Source organism: Microchirus variegatus, assembly GCF_963457635.1.
Source record: "Microchirus variegatus genome assembly, chromosome: 2".
NCBI lineage: Eukaryota > Metazoa > Chordata > Actinopteri > Pleuronectiformes > Soleidae > Microchirus > Microchirus variegatus.
The window spans coordinates 6,662,713-6,678,170 of NC_139803.1; positions in this window are offsets into that span (position 1 = coordinate 6,662,713).

The following is a 15,458-nucleotide window of genomic DNA, read 5'->3' on the forward strand; positions in this document are numbered from 1 at the left end:
CCTAACTAACCACAACAACACTAAAAACTATGTCCACTCACTTACAGCCCAGGCTTATTAATATTCAGCAGATGCAAAATACAGACCAGTGGAGCCATTAGTAATAATTACTTTTCAAGAAGAGTAAAACAGTTACAGAGGCTTGCTGTAAAGGATAAAAAGGATTACAACAATGTTTAATATACAATACAAATACAATATACACTATACAATAGAAACTGCCCTCCGGTGGACAAACGTGACATTACAAAACTGCCCTCCGGTGGACAAACGCGATATTACGTCATTCATGGCTGCTCCACTGTTGAAACTGTCCTCTGGTGGACAAACGTGATATTACATCATTCATGGCTGCTCCACTGTTGAAACTGCCCTCCGGTGGACAAACGTGATATTACGTCATTCATGGCTGCTCCACTGTTGAAACTGCCCTCCTGTGGACAAACGTGATATTACACCATTCATGGCTGCTCCACTGTTGAAACTGCCCTCCGGTGGACAAACGTGATATTACATCATTCATGGCTGCTCCACTGTTGAAACTGCCCTCCTGTGGACAAACGTGATATTACACCATTCATGCCTGCTCCACTGTTGAAACTGCCCTCCGGTGGACAAACGTGATATTACATCATTCATGGCTGCTCAGTTGTTGAAACTGCCCTCCGGTGGACAAAACTACATCCATACAATAGTGCAACTTTAAGTACAGCTAACTGGCGCCACACAAACTGTTGCGATATTTCACTGCATTTGCCGATATCCGATAAAACTTTTCTGCCCATACCGATAACATCGTGCATCCCGACACATTTTGATGTCAGGTGTAAACATCTGTTTTAATACACATTGCCTTAATTTATTCAAATTTCTCATAAAGTTTTCATATTGTCGTATTATCTGGGCTTTTTATGGCCTTTAGGAAGGTTTTACAAATATGAAATTCCATGAATTAAACATATAGAATATAAAGATCTATAAAAGCCTGTGTCCACGTCTTGATGGACCCCATGAGTATTTTTTGTTGCAGTACCCAGAGTGGCCACCATTATCCAATCCAATCCAATTTTATTTATAAAGCACTTTAAAAACAACACCAGCTGAAACAAATAAAAAAGAAAAACAAATACAACATACAAACGTGTGACCTAATAGACCAAAGAACAAACAATAAAACATAGAATAAAACAATGTAATACTGTCGAAAATATAAAAACAACAAAGTTTTATATTTTATATCAATATCAATCTTTTTTGTAGTGATATAAATCTAAAAATTAGCCAAGCAAACAAAAACATTTCACAAATTAAATCTGATTTTAAACATTATGAGTACTTTTTGCTCAGGTGTGTTTATATAATTTGTGAAAATTATTATTATTGTGCTGAAAAAATTATGTAAGACACTTTACTTTATGCTGCACATTCTTATAGGCTCTGTAGTTCTAAGAGTTAACATCAGATATTAATCAGAAGAGCAACATGGCTGCGCCGTGGATGCATCTGAGAAATAAACAGTAATGTTAGAGAATGTTGTTGGTACGTAATGTTCTGGGTAATTGAATGAAAAATGTGATACTTCCTCTGTGCAATTTGTCAAATGCAGACTTTACTGCTGCAGTGACAGGATATTGACTTGGTCAGGACTGATGTTCGTGCCAAGTTTGAAGTTGTTCCAGAACTTTACAGTTTTCTGTTTCCTTCAGCAGAGGTTGTTTGAGCAGATCCCAAACGGTCACGTTGAAAATGTGACTGTGCATATTTTAAACGACAAAAACAAGAGCATAAATGAAAAATAAATGGTCTACGGTCGTGGCAGAGTAGAGGTGACCACAGAAGAATGTATAATATAATGTGGTGGAAATTAAAATGCATTGTCAGACACACAGTGTACCTGAGGGGGCCCTGAGCTCACCATTCATACAAACGTCTGATGCAAAGAAAAGAAAGAGATAAAAGGGAGAGTTGTGCAACATTTCAATGAGTTTTGCATCCTTCCCTTTGCCCAGAGGAAGGAAGCTTTCACCGATCAAAATAAAGAACAATCCGACACCAGCAGACTCCACTGAGGTGTCTGACAACGCTCAAAAAGAGCTGTTTGACCTTAGCTGCAAACTTATGTTCAAATTTGATAAATTTACCTGTAAAATACTGATAATAATTATAGGTTTCTACCTAATCGATTGGAAATAATTCCTCATAATTGCTGCTGCTTCACATCCCAGCGTGTCGTTATTTAATCAACCAAACATTCCTTGGCTGTGGAGCTGATTAGAGGTTCGTCTGTTGATGTTTTGCAACGGGCCAAAGAATTGTGAAAATTGAATTTGGCTTAAAAAAAAACTTCATGTGTGGTGTCCTTGAGTTAGGAACGTTAATTTCACCTTGGACAGATGAGAGATCGGCAGTAGCCGGTGATGTTCCAACGTGAGGATGAGGATGTGGTCTTTAATTACTGTAGAGTTGGCAGAGAAGGAAATTCACAATTCAGTTAATTTTCCCACAGCCTTCACAGCATAATTATGTTATCTTCTATTATAAAATATGCACTGTAAGATTCATTTAACTTGTTCCAAGCAATGCAAATATTAACTGGAGTTTAATGCTAGTTGCTTATTCATGACAAAACACAATTTAGCAGCTGGCTCATTCAATTTTAATTACTTTTTTTTTTTTGGTTTAGTTGTCTCCTCCTTTACTTTTTACTTTTCATGCCTGATGTCAGGCTTTATATACTTTTATCCCCAGAAAATGTGTCTAAAGCCATGGTTGATTGCACGGAATGTTTTCCTCTCTTTATAAACAGATTGTTTTTTCAAAACCTCGTCTCAGAAATAGTCCATGTTGGGATTGAGATTTAAAAAAAAAACTCCTGGTTCTATGAGATTGCAGTATTTAATATAAGAAGAAAATGGCATATTGGCAAACCACGGAGCTCTAATGGTGTTCAATGACACTAAGTCATAGCTGAATATTTTACTATATGACAAAAAAACCCCAACAAAAATGTTTTAGAAATCCTTCAATTTGTTTTAATTTGGCAAATTACAAACTGAATTCATATTTTTATGCCTAAATTTGAGCAAGAAATGAATCAAGCATAATATTCAACCACTAAATTCTGCCCAGGAATGCATTTAAAAACAATAATAACTACATTTTAGCATTAAAAATATCATTTTGTTTAAAGAGAATCATTAAAAATTATTTTGATAGTTACCAGTGCTGTTAATTTAGGGCATAAAACTTCACTTGGGTTGTGGTCTAATACATTTTTTAAGCCCTGTATATATATTTATATATAATATTTAATCTATGATAATTTTGTGTATATTTTCAGTTGTGTCTCCTATAGTTGAAGGGGAAAAGTGTCAGTCTCGTCTTTGCCAGACGAAAAATGAGAGCGAGGCAGATCAAGACATCAGTCAAAGTAAATCCTGTTAAAGTCACACTCACATTCGGCCAAATCTCATCATTTAAAGACGCCTCGCTGATCACACTCTGTCCAAACGCCCAAAGGACTGTGTGGTTTTTTCTGTTTTTATTGTTCGGTTTAATAATGTAATAAAAAGCCCCTTACACCCTGTGACCTTTCGTCAAAGCCCACAATTTGTCCTCTGTGTTGACGTTCGACGGTCGCCTGAATGCCACGTTAGAATGCGCTCGTCCTAACATCTGCACTCCGCCACATTTAAATGTACGAATGATTGTGGCAGCTGACAACAACATTTTTCACTCTTCACCGCGACGGCGACGTCTTCAACGTAATGTGAGTGACCTGCTTAACTTTTAGAATTCATGCGTAATTTGGAATATTGTTCAGACGGACAAAGATTTGGTTACTTAAAGGAATTCTCTGAGCTAATATTAGCCATAATGAGACATAAACTTAACATAATACCAAAGAAAACACCCCTCAAATGACCTTACCTGTGCATTTCGGCATAATTAGAGATTATTCTAGGATGCAATCGACAATAGGCTGGTGACACACATTTATATTCACACACATTTAAGTTGACCTGGATTTTCCCCATTCATTGAAAATACACATTTTTAGAATGAGGATAAGGTTTTTCTTTAGAGAATTGGAAAATAAAAACCCCACTATTGTACACATTTGGAGAATATATACACACATTTAATTTATGTAGTGCATCTGGAGTGTGCAGCCGTTTGTGTTTATATTTCTATATTTTAATGATAGGATTTAGATGTCCCATATTCCCAGTGTAATGGTCGTTAGGAAATCCCTGATGTGTCATAATGTCAGTGTGTCCATGTTTCTCTTACCTAATGTTCTGTATAGACTGACTTGACTGACTGTATAATTGCCAAACGTGGTGTGCACTGATATAAGTCTGAAGTTGCACATTATCTGTCTGTCTGTCTGGAATGGAAAAGTATAGTTGCATTCACTTTTTTTGCTGAAAGTGAGAAGTTCTGGGCTGCTTCACAGTTGGTGGAGACAATTCCTCCCAGAGAAGGAGATTTTTCCCTTTGAATTTGATTAACGATGCCATTCTGGTGCATTTTAATAGGTTGTTAGAGACCGACAGAAGACAGATTCAATAATAAGGCCATAAACTTCAACCTGTTTTTTAAACTTTCTGTCTTGGCCAAGATAACGGAATTAATTTGACAGAATTTATCATCAACAGGGAATTTTACTCATGCTTTTAAAATAGTCATGACTTTCATCAAGTTTATACAACTGACTACATGATTCACTGTAGATTAAGTAGTCAGTAATTTTCAAAATTCAAAATTCTAAAATTAAAGTTCCCAGACTATTTTTAAGATTATATACAAGATTTTTTAAAAATACTAAACTCCCAATTAACTCATTTATGTTTTTCTTGCTCGTAATAATAAAAAAAACACCAGCAGATGGCGCTGTGTGCACTACACGGGGTGCAGTTGACTTAACATTTTGAAATGTATTTAAATCAATCAATAAATCCATAACTATAATGGCTAATATATACTGATGATATCGGAAATTCTATTTCTAGCAGCTGTTTGTAGGTGTCTGTAAAAAGTCAATAAATTAGCATGAAATAACATCGATAAATGACAAATGACACGTCACCTAGTTTCAAAATTAAAGTTGTCAGACTATAGACCAAGTATTTTTTAAGATTAGATATAACACTTTGAAACTACTAAACTTTTTGGATTTATGTTTTTCTTGCTGGCAATAATAAACAAATACCAGCAGATGGCGCTGTGGGCAGTACACTGGGTGCAGTTGACTTAAAATTTTGAAATGTATTTAAATAACTCAATAAATATAATAGCTGATATATACTGATGCTATCTGGTTGAACATTAAGGGGCTATTTATTTGTTGAAAATGGGACAGCGTGGCTAAGTTGATCATCTCTGCGATATCACGTTGCGGAAATCGAGTCGTGGGCGACTTGTCAAACCTTTTGAGGCAGGAGCAGCAATACAGATTCTGTCCATGGTCACGCAACAGTGGGCCAACATTTGGCTCTTGCAAGAGCATTTGGATATCGTCGTGTCATAGAAACATTGGTATCTCAGCGTAAGAGGGTCAAAAAAAAAAATCTGGGAAGGAAGGAGCTGAAGTGCCGCTCCACTGGACCGAAAGGTGTCGGTCGATGTGGTTCAAGCATCTAATCGGGATACCTCCTCGAGCCGCCGTGCTGAGGTAGTTTAGAAACATCCATTTGGAAGGGAAATCTCAGGGGCAGACCCACAACAAGCTAAAGGGATTATTTGTTTAATCTGACTTTAATGCTTCAGTAACCTTTGCGAGGGTTGAAGGAAGTGTCAGTGGATGCTGCTGCTGCTGTTGCTGCTGTGATCCATACCCAGGCAAGCAATGGAAATACTGTGTGTATATAATAGACAGATTAATGTTAACATATTTTATATCTACATTACATTGAAGAATCTCACCGCGTCTCTGTGTTGCGTGGGTTTACCCGATGGGAGAGACACGTCTGTGTGCTCGGCTGAGTCTGTGAGCTCTCAGAGGAGTGGACTGCCAGTCGAGGAGATGTCTGAGCCATGCAACCGTGGCTCTCCGGCACTTTGGGGAAGCAAAAAGATCCAGTTTTCCTCCTCAAGTCGACAGCACCGTCACCTCAGGGGAGCCTATAGGCAGAAATGGTCACATACAGTATAGACTGAGGTGCTGTCAAGGGCAGTGTGGTTCAAAAAGTGTGCTCCTCCAGCAATGTTATATTATGGGGAGTATGGATGTGGCTGCACATGCACCCCAAGGTCACACAGGTAGAAATATTCAGATTAAACACTCACAATTCAGTCCCTGTGTGATTTTAGTAACTTGCATTTGACCCTGTCAGTGTGTGTGTGAGTGTGTGTGTGCTGCAATAGTGTTACTCTATGTTTGCCACTGTTGCGCCGCATTGCAATGATAGCAAAACAAAAAAATAGAAAAGCACTCAGAGAGCGCAGACCTCCGCCAAGGCAGCACAGTGCATACAAAATACACCCAGAGGTGGAAAGTAACAAAATACATTTACTCAAGTTACTGCATTAAATACTTTTTTTCTGTATTTTGTATTTTTTAAGTACAATTTAACTTAATATCCTGTGGTGCCGGGCGCGTGAGCTCCAAAATAGTTTTGGATTTCTGACCCCTTGTCATATTTCTACTACCCTCACACCCCATGCAAAGTAACTAAGTAACTTTTACTTAAAGTACATATCAAATGAACTACTTTTTACGTCTACTTGAGTACATTTTCAGATGACTACTTTTACTTCCACTTGAGTAATATTTCATCAAAGTATTGGTACTTTTACTTGAGTAAAATATTTTAGTACTTTTTCCAACTCTGAATACGCCCTGCCGGCGCGCCAAGGTCAGACGGAGAGTGTTGTAACCAGTGATAGAGTCTACAGATTACGCCCCAAAATCTAATCACTTGGTCCTGGTCCCATTGCGGACATTTCCTGAAAATATCATCCAAATCCGTGCATGACTTTTTCGAGTTATGCTGCTAACAGACAGACAAACAAGCTCTGGCGAAAACAAATACCTCCCTGGCGGAGGTGAATTAACATTTAGTCCACATGGCGAACACAGCACTCACAGTCATTGTTAAATATTGTTGTGTTTGAGATGTAATGTAATGTGATACCACATAGCGAATATTTAATGAAACTCAATCTGTGACTGTAATCTGTTTCTGAGTTCGAACACAATATTATTCTACCTTTTGTAGACGATTAGCCACAGCCAGGCCAGATTAATGCTATGGGATTGAATTATCAGGCTTTTAACATAAATCTGATGCTTAGGGAAACAATAACACGAGGAGGCAGACGAGATGAATTACTGATTCCAAACCCAATGCCAAATTATATTACTCTGGCTTTATTCTCTACATCAATAAGATACAGTGAGGACCCAGAAATAGTTTGGCCTCTGCAGAGATAAAGTAAAACACCAGAACAGAAAAGCTCCACACTTTAATGCTGCAAGTACAGTCTACAGGTAATCCCAAGGATTACCTATATTCAATCTTTTATTGCAGTTATAAAACACATTTTTTAATGTGGACTGCAAAGTAGTTTCTAAATAAGGAGTGTCGGAAAAGTTTTGACTCAAATTCTGGCCAAAGTGCAACTTTAAAGCTGTCGTGATGCAATTCAGGCTGCACCTACTATCACAGGTAAACCAAATGATGTAATTATACTGTGTAATATTTCACTAAATATAACCTACATTCAAAACAACAAGTGTAAACTGCAACTAAATTAAATCAAGTGACTTAGTTGTGAGATAATGACTTGGCTGTCATCCTTCTTCTCACCACCGAGCTGCGATAGAAATAAACATGGATCAAAAAACTGTGAAATAATGCAATTTCTAACTTGGCCAAAAACCAGCCAGCCATTCCCCAAAAATAGATATGTTATACTGTATGTTATCATCTGAAATTAACTGTGTAGGTTTCCCTTCCTCCCACACCAGACACTTCCTTGTCAGAATAAATCCTGAGTCGGTCTAATGAGAAATGGTGAAGACTTCAGTTTAAGTAACAACTTTACAACCTGACCTCCAACTACGATGAATCTTTAATAATGGCCCCCCCCTGTGGGGGTGGTGGCTCATTTGCATCGGGATAAATAAAAGTAGAATTATAGAGAAAGACGATATATTAGCTCACATTTTAAAGAAGTGCTTTTTTTGACTGCTGCCAAAAGTGTACGCTCGGATACATGAAGGTAATTTGACTTGGTCTACGGGTGACAGGTGGATTATTATTATTCAGGATGCAGCACAGTCCTTGGTTTGTCCTCTGCTGTTGCCTGCAGGGTGCAACGCTGCTCAGACCCAACCACTGACCCACGAGTTTCCCCAGGTTAGCTGTGATAGAAGTGATAGAAGACTGTGGCGTCCCGTCTCTTGTTATTGGTAAAGACATTCTTCATAAAGGTAATGACTAACTACAGGAATAAGGAACAAATTATTATTATTATTATTACTGAAGCGTTGACAAAACAACGCCCTGTGGCTATGACTCATCGTCTGAGCTTTAAAAAATAACTGCGTGCCACTTGGTGCAGTCCAGCAATATTGCTGCCCCCCCCGATAATCAATGGCGCCTGATTGATTATGACACCGACGCAGGCATCGGTTTAGGAAATGTACAAAAAGTGTGTCGTAAGCACACGTAAATATGTAAATTGCACAAATTGCTAACGAGGCAACGTCACAGTTGACATCAATAAGTGCTGACAGCGCGCTGGCCCCAGATTTACCCTCGTGACCTGCTCTATGACCTTGACTTTTCAGCTGATAGGTGCTTAACACTCAACCTATTGAAGTACAGCTTAAAAATACTATTTATTAGATGAAGATGGATTTTTTTCATGAATCGGCATGAAAGGTTATTTTAATTTAATTGATAAATGGGAGTTTTCATGCAAAATATACACTAAAAAAGCATGGAAAAGTAGTGTATGCTGTATTTTATTGTCTCTAAATTACCGTTAATCCTAAATTCGAAGCTTCACTACAGTCAGAATAGAGTAACGCTATGAAAGGAGGGTGCAAATCCTCCAGTGCACAAGCAACAAGGGGTCATTGGATTTAAGTTGCCCATAAAACATGTGCTTTATGATGCTTTCACTCCCTTGGAAAATGAACCTCGTGTCCGAAAAAAGACATTGTGCAAGGTTGTCACACTGTGCTGGATGTTAGTATCGTTAGTATAGGACTCACTTTTAAAGTAAAAATAAAAAGGAAGTTGTATGTGGGTCACACCTGTGCTCAGCAGGAGGTGAAAAAGGTAAATATCTGTGGTGCTTTCAGGGCCGGCCCAAGCCTCCATGGGGCACTAAGCAAAATGTGATTTTGGGGCCCTCTGTTACTGCCAATAATAATGATTATTGATCATTCACACACATGCTATACTAAAGCTATTCCACTTATTCTACTCTGTCACAAATACGAATACACTTGTATAATTAAATGTGAGAACTTTTTTTTTGCATGGAAGCAGACACCAGATTTGCAAACTTACAGAAAATGTTTTAAATTAATATTTGGCAAAATCAGCAACTCCCCCTACTGGCGACAGAGAGAATCAATACTTAAAACCAAATGGCTTATAGATAAAATGTTAAGATATTAAGGTCTGAAAATCTAATAAATAATAAAGCAATTTCAGTGGCTTTTTAAATATTCTTGATAGTATTGTGAGTCTTTCTTTACGCAAAGGCTCAATTAGCAGCTGGAAAAAAGGGCTTTGAAAACATGACAATGCATTTCTTTTACCCAATGTTGGCATTAAAAGTTCATTCAAAGGTTTCCTCAGTCTCTTTTAAAAAAAACATTAAATTCAAGGCTTACTTACCATGACTTGGTACATTCCACTGCTCGTCCTCCACCACCCCTCCGTGTTGATTTATTTGGAACGATCCACTATGTTGTGTTTGTTTACCGGCGGCCGCCGGAGCGTCTTCTCCGTCTTCTGCTTCTTCGTCTTCCACACACGGAGACAGGAAACAGGAAGAGGACAGCGAGGAACAGCGGCGACAAACATGCGGTAACTGCTGCTTAAATCGTCCACAACCGGTGTTTAGACGTTTTTGTTGACGCTCTGTAAACACACGCGCTGCCGTTATCGTCCGATCGCAGGTGTTCAGATTACACCTGCGGCTGCTGCTGCAGCTAATGTGACGTCACCGCTCCGCATGTAAACACACGATCACCGTCCAAACCGTGCACGTGCCGTCAATATAACCGTCACAATTCACTGTTTTCAAGAACTCACTTAGATTATTTCAATCCAAAAAGCAACTTTTTCAGGAGCGGTAGTTGAGTAGAATTTCAAAATAAAAGTGTGTTGACATGGATCGATATGAAATATTATGGATAAAAATAATCTCAAAATAGAAGTGTCTGTGTTGATATGGATCGATATAAAATATTATGGATAAAAATAATCAAACTTTTTGAGAAATAGCAACTGTTCAGGAGCGGTAGCTGAGTAGAATTTCAAAATAAAAGTGTCTGTGTTGATATGGATCGATATTAAATATTATGGATAAAAATAATCTCAAAATAGAAGTGTCTGTGTTGATATGGATCAATATAAAATATTATGGATAAAAATAATCCAACTTTTTGGAAAATAGCAACTGTTCAGGAGCGGTAGTTGAGTAGAATTTCAAAATAAAAGTGTCTGTGTTGATATGGATCGATATTAAATATTATGGATAAAAATAATCTCAAAATAGAAGTGTCTGTGTTGATATGGATCAATATAAAATATTATGGATAAAAATAATCCAACTTTTTGGAAAATAGCAACTGTTCAGGAGCGGTAGTTGAGTAGAATTTCAAAATAAAAGTGTCTGTGTTGATATGGATCGATATGAAATATTATGGATAAAAATAATCTAACTTTTTGCGAAGTAGCAACTGTTCAGGATACTTTTTTTAGGCTTTTACTTACATTTTTTCACTCATTTACTGCAATGACCACATTTTAACATTTTAAAACGCTCCTACTTTGTCTCCTTATGTCGCATGACTCAAGATTTACAAAGAGCTGCAGTTAAAGAGACAGTTCAGGTGTTTTGAAGCATGATAAACAAAATTAAGTATCAAGTTAAATAATAAATGTAATGTTTCAAATCAGGATTAATTGGAAAACGTAATGTTTGCATGCCTCCAGGCCTTAGTTTATAGAGTAGGAGGTCCTACAACCTGTGCACTTCCTGGAGGAGGAGGAGCTAATGTTTTTTTGAGTCTCAACAATAACTTTCCTGTGTCAATAATAGCTCATACTATCACACTTAGAACTATCCCTTTAACCAAGACTAGTCAAAGCATACAGTGGGAAATCGACGCTTACACATTCATCACACACAAGTCTAATTTATGTTCTGTTTATGTTTAATCTGCAGTTACGAAACAACCAAGAGTTCCTGGAAGCAAACCTGCCGGACCAGAACTGAACCGGCCAGACTGAGACAACGCTGCCCTTGTGGAGCCGAACCTGCTGGACCAATCAACCCCACATTTGTGGAGGCGGATTTGTGCGTGCAGCGCTAGCGGTGGCAGGCTCGGAACCACGGGGCGGGGTTGTACAGGTCCAGGACCCTACGAGAAGAGCGAGGAATTCTTTTTTTTGGGCCACTGGACCGGATCAACCCGGAACCGGACCGGATCAACCCCGCGGTTGCGAAAAATCGTATCTGCAGCACCGGATCGACCCCGCGGTTGCGAAACCGAACCAGTGGGACTGGATCAAGCCCGCGGTCGCGAAACCGAACCTTCTGGTCCGGATCAACCCTGTGGTCGTGAAACCGAACCTGCGAAACCGGATCAACCTCGCAGTTGCGAAACAGAACCCGCCGGACCGGAAAAACTATGCGGTTCTGGTCCGGCGGGTTCAGTTTCATGACCGCAGTGTTGATCCGGTCCGGCCGGTCCGGTTTTGTGACCGCAGTGTTGATCCGGTCCGGCCGGTCCGGTTTTGTGACCGCGGGGTTGATCCGGTCCAGCTGGTCCGGTTTCGCGACCGCGGGGGCAATCCGGTGCTGCAGGCTCGGTTTCGCGACCGCGGGGTTGATCCGATCCAGTACGGGGTTGATCCGGTCCGGTTCTGGGTTGACCCGGTCCAGTGGCCCAAAAAAAAAAAAAAAAATCCTCGCTCTTCTCGTTGGATCCTGGCCTCGTACAACCCTGCTCCGTGGTTCCGAGCCTGTCACCGTTTGCACTGCACGCACAACCCCGCCCCTCGGTTGTGAGGCTGAGCCTGTCACCGTTTGCACTGCACACACAACCCCGCCCCTCAGTTGTGAGTCCGAGCCTGTCACTGTTTACGCTGCGCACACAACCCCGCCCCCTTGGTTGTGAGTCCAAGTTTTGCCGTTTACCCTGCACGCACAACTCCGCCCCGTGGTTGTGATTTCAGGTCCGTGTTTGACACTGTTTGTGCTGCATTCACAACTCCGCCACTTTGTTGTGATTTCAGGTCCGTGTTTGACACCTTTCGCTCTGCACTCACAACCCCGCCCCGTGGTTGTGAGTCCGTTTGCCGCCATTTACCTTTCACTCACAACCCCACCCCGTGGTTGTGTGTCCAGTACCTGTTCCGCCACTGTTTGCGCTGCACTCACAACCTCCGCGGTTGTGGTACAGTACTTGCCCTCTTATGCACTTGGAATCGAACTCAGCACCCTGTGGACTCAACGACCTTTATTCTTGGTCGTGAACACATCCACTGCTCCACAAGTTCCTGAGATATTTGGGTTTTTTCGTCTCCTTTGAATCTTCATATTGGACGTTGCACTTTAAAAATGTTTTGTTCTTGCAAGACTCGAACCAACAACCTCAGACCTTGACAGCAGCGTTCTTATGAAGTGAGCTATCTGCTCACACAATTCTCTGGGTTTTCTTCGTGCTTTTGACTGTTTTTATTGACTCTTGAACCAAAAACAAAGATGATAGTGGGATTTGAACTCATAACTTCTGACATACAAGTCTCGTTCTAACAGCATGAGCCATTCTTGCTGCTTAGAGTGAACACGTTCTGGGTAATTTTATCTTCTGTTTCTGGTCTGAAGCTTTAAAATGATGTAAAATTTAGTTCCTGCGGGATTCGAACACATAACCTCAACAATATAAGTCATCTACTTATCAGACTGAGCTATTTGTCCTGAACAGTGAGAGAACGTCTTGGTATATTTGTCTTTTACAAATCTGGATTTCAACCTAAAAAATTTGACCTTTGACCTTTGACTTTCAAGTAGAAAAATAGTTTGTTGTTTAGTTTGTTGTGCTCTTGTCGGGAATCGAACCCCGCTCTCCTGCTCTCCAAGCGTGGTCAAAAAGAAATTGCTATCCAATTAGAAAAGATATCTTGTTTTTTTGTGCAGATATCCCGTCTAACTGTGGGTTCAAACGTTGTGATGAAGCAAATTTTAGAATCCTACCTTCACTTCAAACTGAGAAAGCATCTGAGTATTGTAGTAAGGTTCAGAGAAAATGTATGGTTTTGGAATTGAACACATGTGCTCTTGTCGGGAATCGAACCCCGCTCTCCCACTCTCCAAGCAGGGTGAAAAACAAAGAACTATATGACTAGCAGAATTTTTTTTTTTTTTCTGTGATTTTGTCTTTTATAACTGTGAGTTCAATGATGTGCTGAAGTAATCATGACATGTCATTTAGCTGACAGTTTATCCAAGTTGATGAATTAACACATCTGAGAAAGGCAAGTAGCATTAAGGGCCCACACTGGGTATTTGCTGACCATAATCCTGTTTTCAACTCAAACTGAGAAAGCATCTGAGTGATAAGGTTCAGCGTTAATGTATGGTTTTGGAACAGAACCTGCCAACTGCTGGACCGGAACAACCCCACAGTTGTGGAACCTTCATTGCCACCTTTCAGACTCTAATAATGACGAGACTGTTCCAGTCCGGCAGGTTTGGTTCCACAACCCTGGGGTTGTTCTGGTCCGACAGGTTCTCTTTCACAACCTCATCCAAATGTGAAAAAGACCTATTGTTAATAAATATATTTTTGTCTCCCTTGAATCCTTATTTTGGATGTTGAACGTCAAAATGTCTTGTTCTTTATAAGAATTGAACCTATGACCTCAGAACATGAAAGCAGCATTCTTATCCACTGAGCCATCTGCTGTCACAGTTTTACATGTTTTCTAAGAACTTTTGACTGTTTTAGTGAAATGTTGAGCTAATAAATGTTTGTGTAAGATTTGAACTCACAACCTTTGACAGTCTCATTCTTACAACACAAGCTATTTCTGACCTGCTGTGAAAGATGTTCTTATTGACTTTAACTTCAGGTTGTGTGAACCACAACGTTATGGCCCAGTATCTCGGGGGCCGAGGACATAACACGATAAGGCCCCATCTTCCCCAAGTCACAAACAATGATTCAGTGGAATAGTAAGAAAAATTATTTATTTACAAAATAGTTGAAGTGAAAAAATTAGATGACAATATATGGCTTCAGGATGACACAAGACTTACCTCCCTAACTAAACAAACATGACACTAAACAGTCCACCCTTCCTACTCAAACAGGAATTAAACTACTCCAAAAGACTACTGGGTGATGAGGAAATGTCTGCTTGCCTTCAGACAGCTGCCATCTTGGCTCGTTATATATCAGGTGATGTTGTGAGTGCAGCCAATCAAGAGCCAGGGTCAGGAACCACTCCACCAATCCTGGCACGGCTCTGGCACACACCTATTTGCATAGAAGATTGACGGCAGAAAAAAACACACAGGGCACACACACACCACACACACAGCAGTTTGACTGCACAAAACTACGACTCTTGAACTAAAGACCATCATAACGAGATTTGAACCTCAGATAAACAAGTCTTGCTCTTACAGCACAAGCTATTCTTTGTGAGCTGTATAACGACACTTTATTGGTGTTTTTAAGTTATTTTTAAAGTTGTAAAGTTTTGCAAAATACACTTCTTCACTTACTTCAATTGTGAGATTTGAACTTACAACCTCAGACAAGTCATCTTCTGATCAACTCAGCTATTTGTCTTGATTGTAGAATTTCTTAGCGTTCTTAAGTCATGTTATAACCTCACTTTATGAATATATTTTAGCTCTAAACACTGTGATGACAAACAAAACATTACATTACAAAACATACTATGTGTGGAGATGATGAAAAACCAAAACCATCGCCCTGTTTCCTTGTGCTATAATAAGAGGATTATTATTATTATTACATTTGAGCCATTAGAAAAGCAGGCTGAAACATGCATAATATTACAAACATCAGGAAAAACAAAAGTTCTGGAGACGCTTACATGGGCAGTAATGGTCACACACAGCCACCGTAACTCAGTGCTAATGGAGGCAGATGGGGACAGTATGGTGAAGGAGTGTAAAATAACGTGAAAGGTCAAATTGTTGTTAAAGTTGACATTAAAATAAGA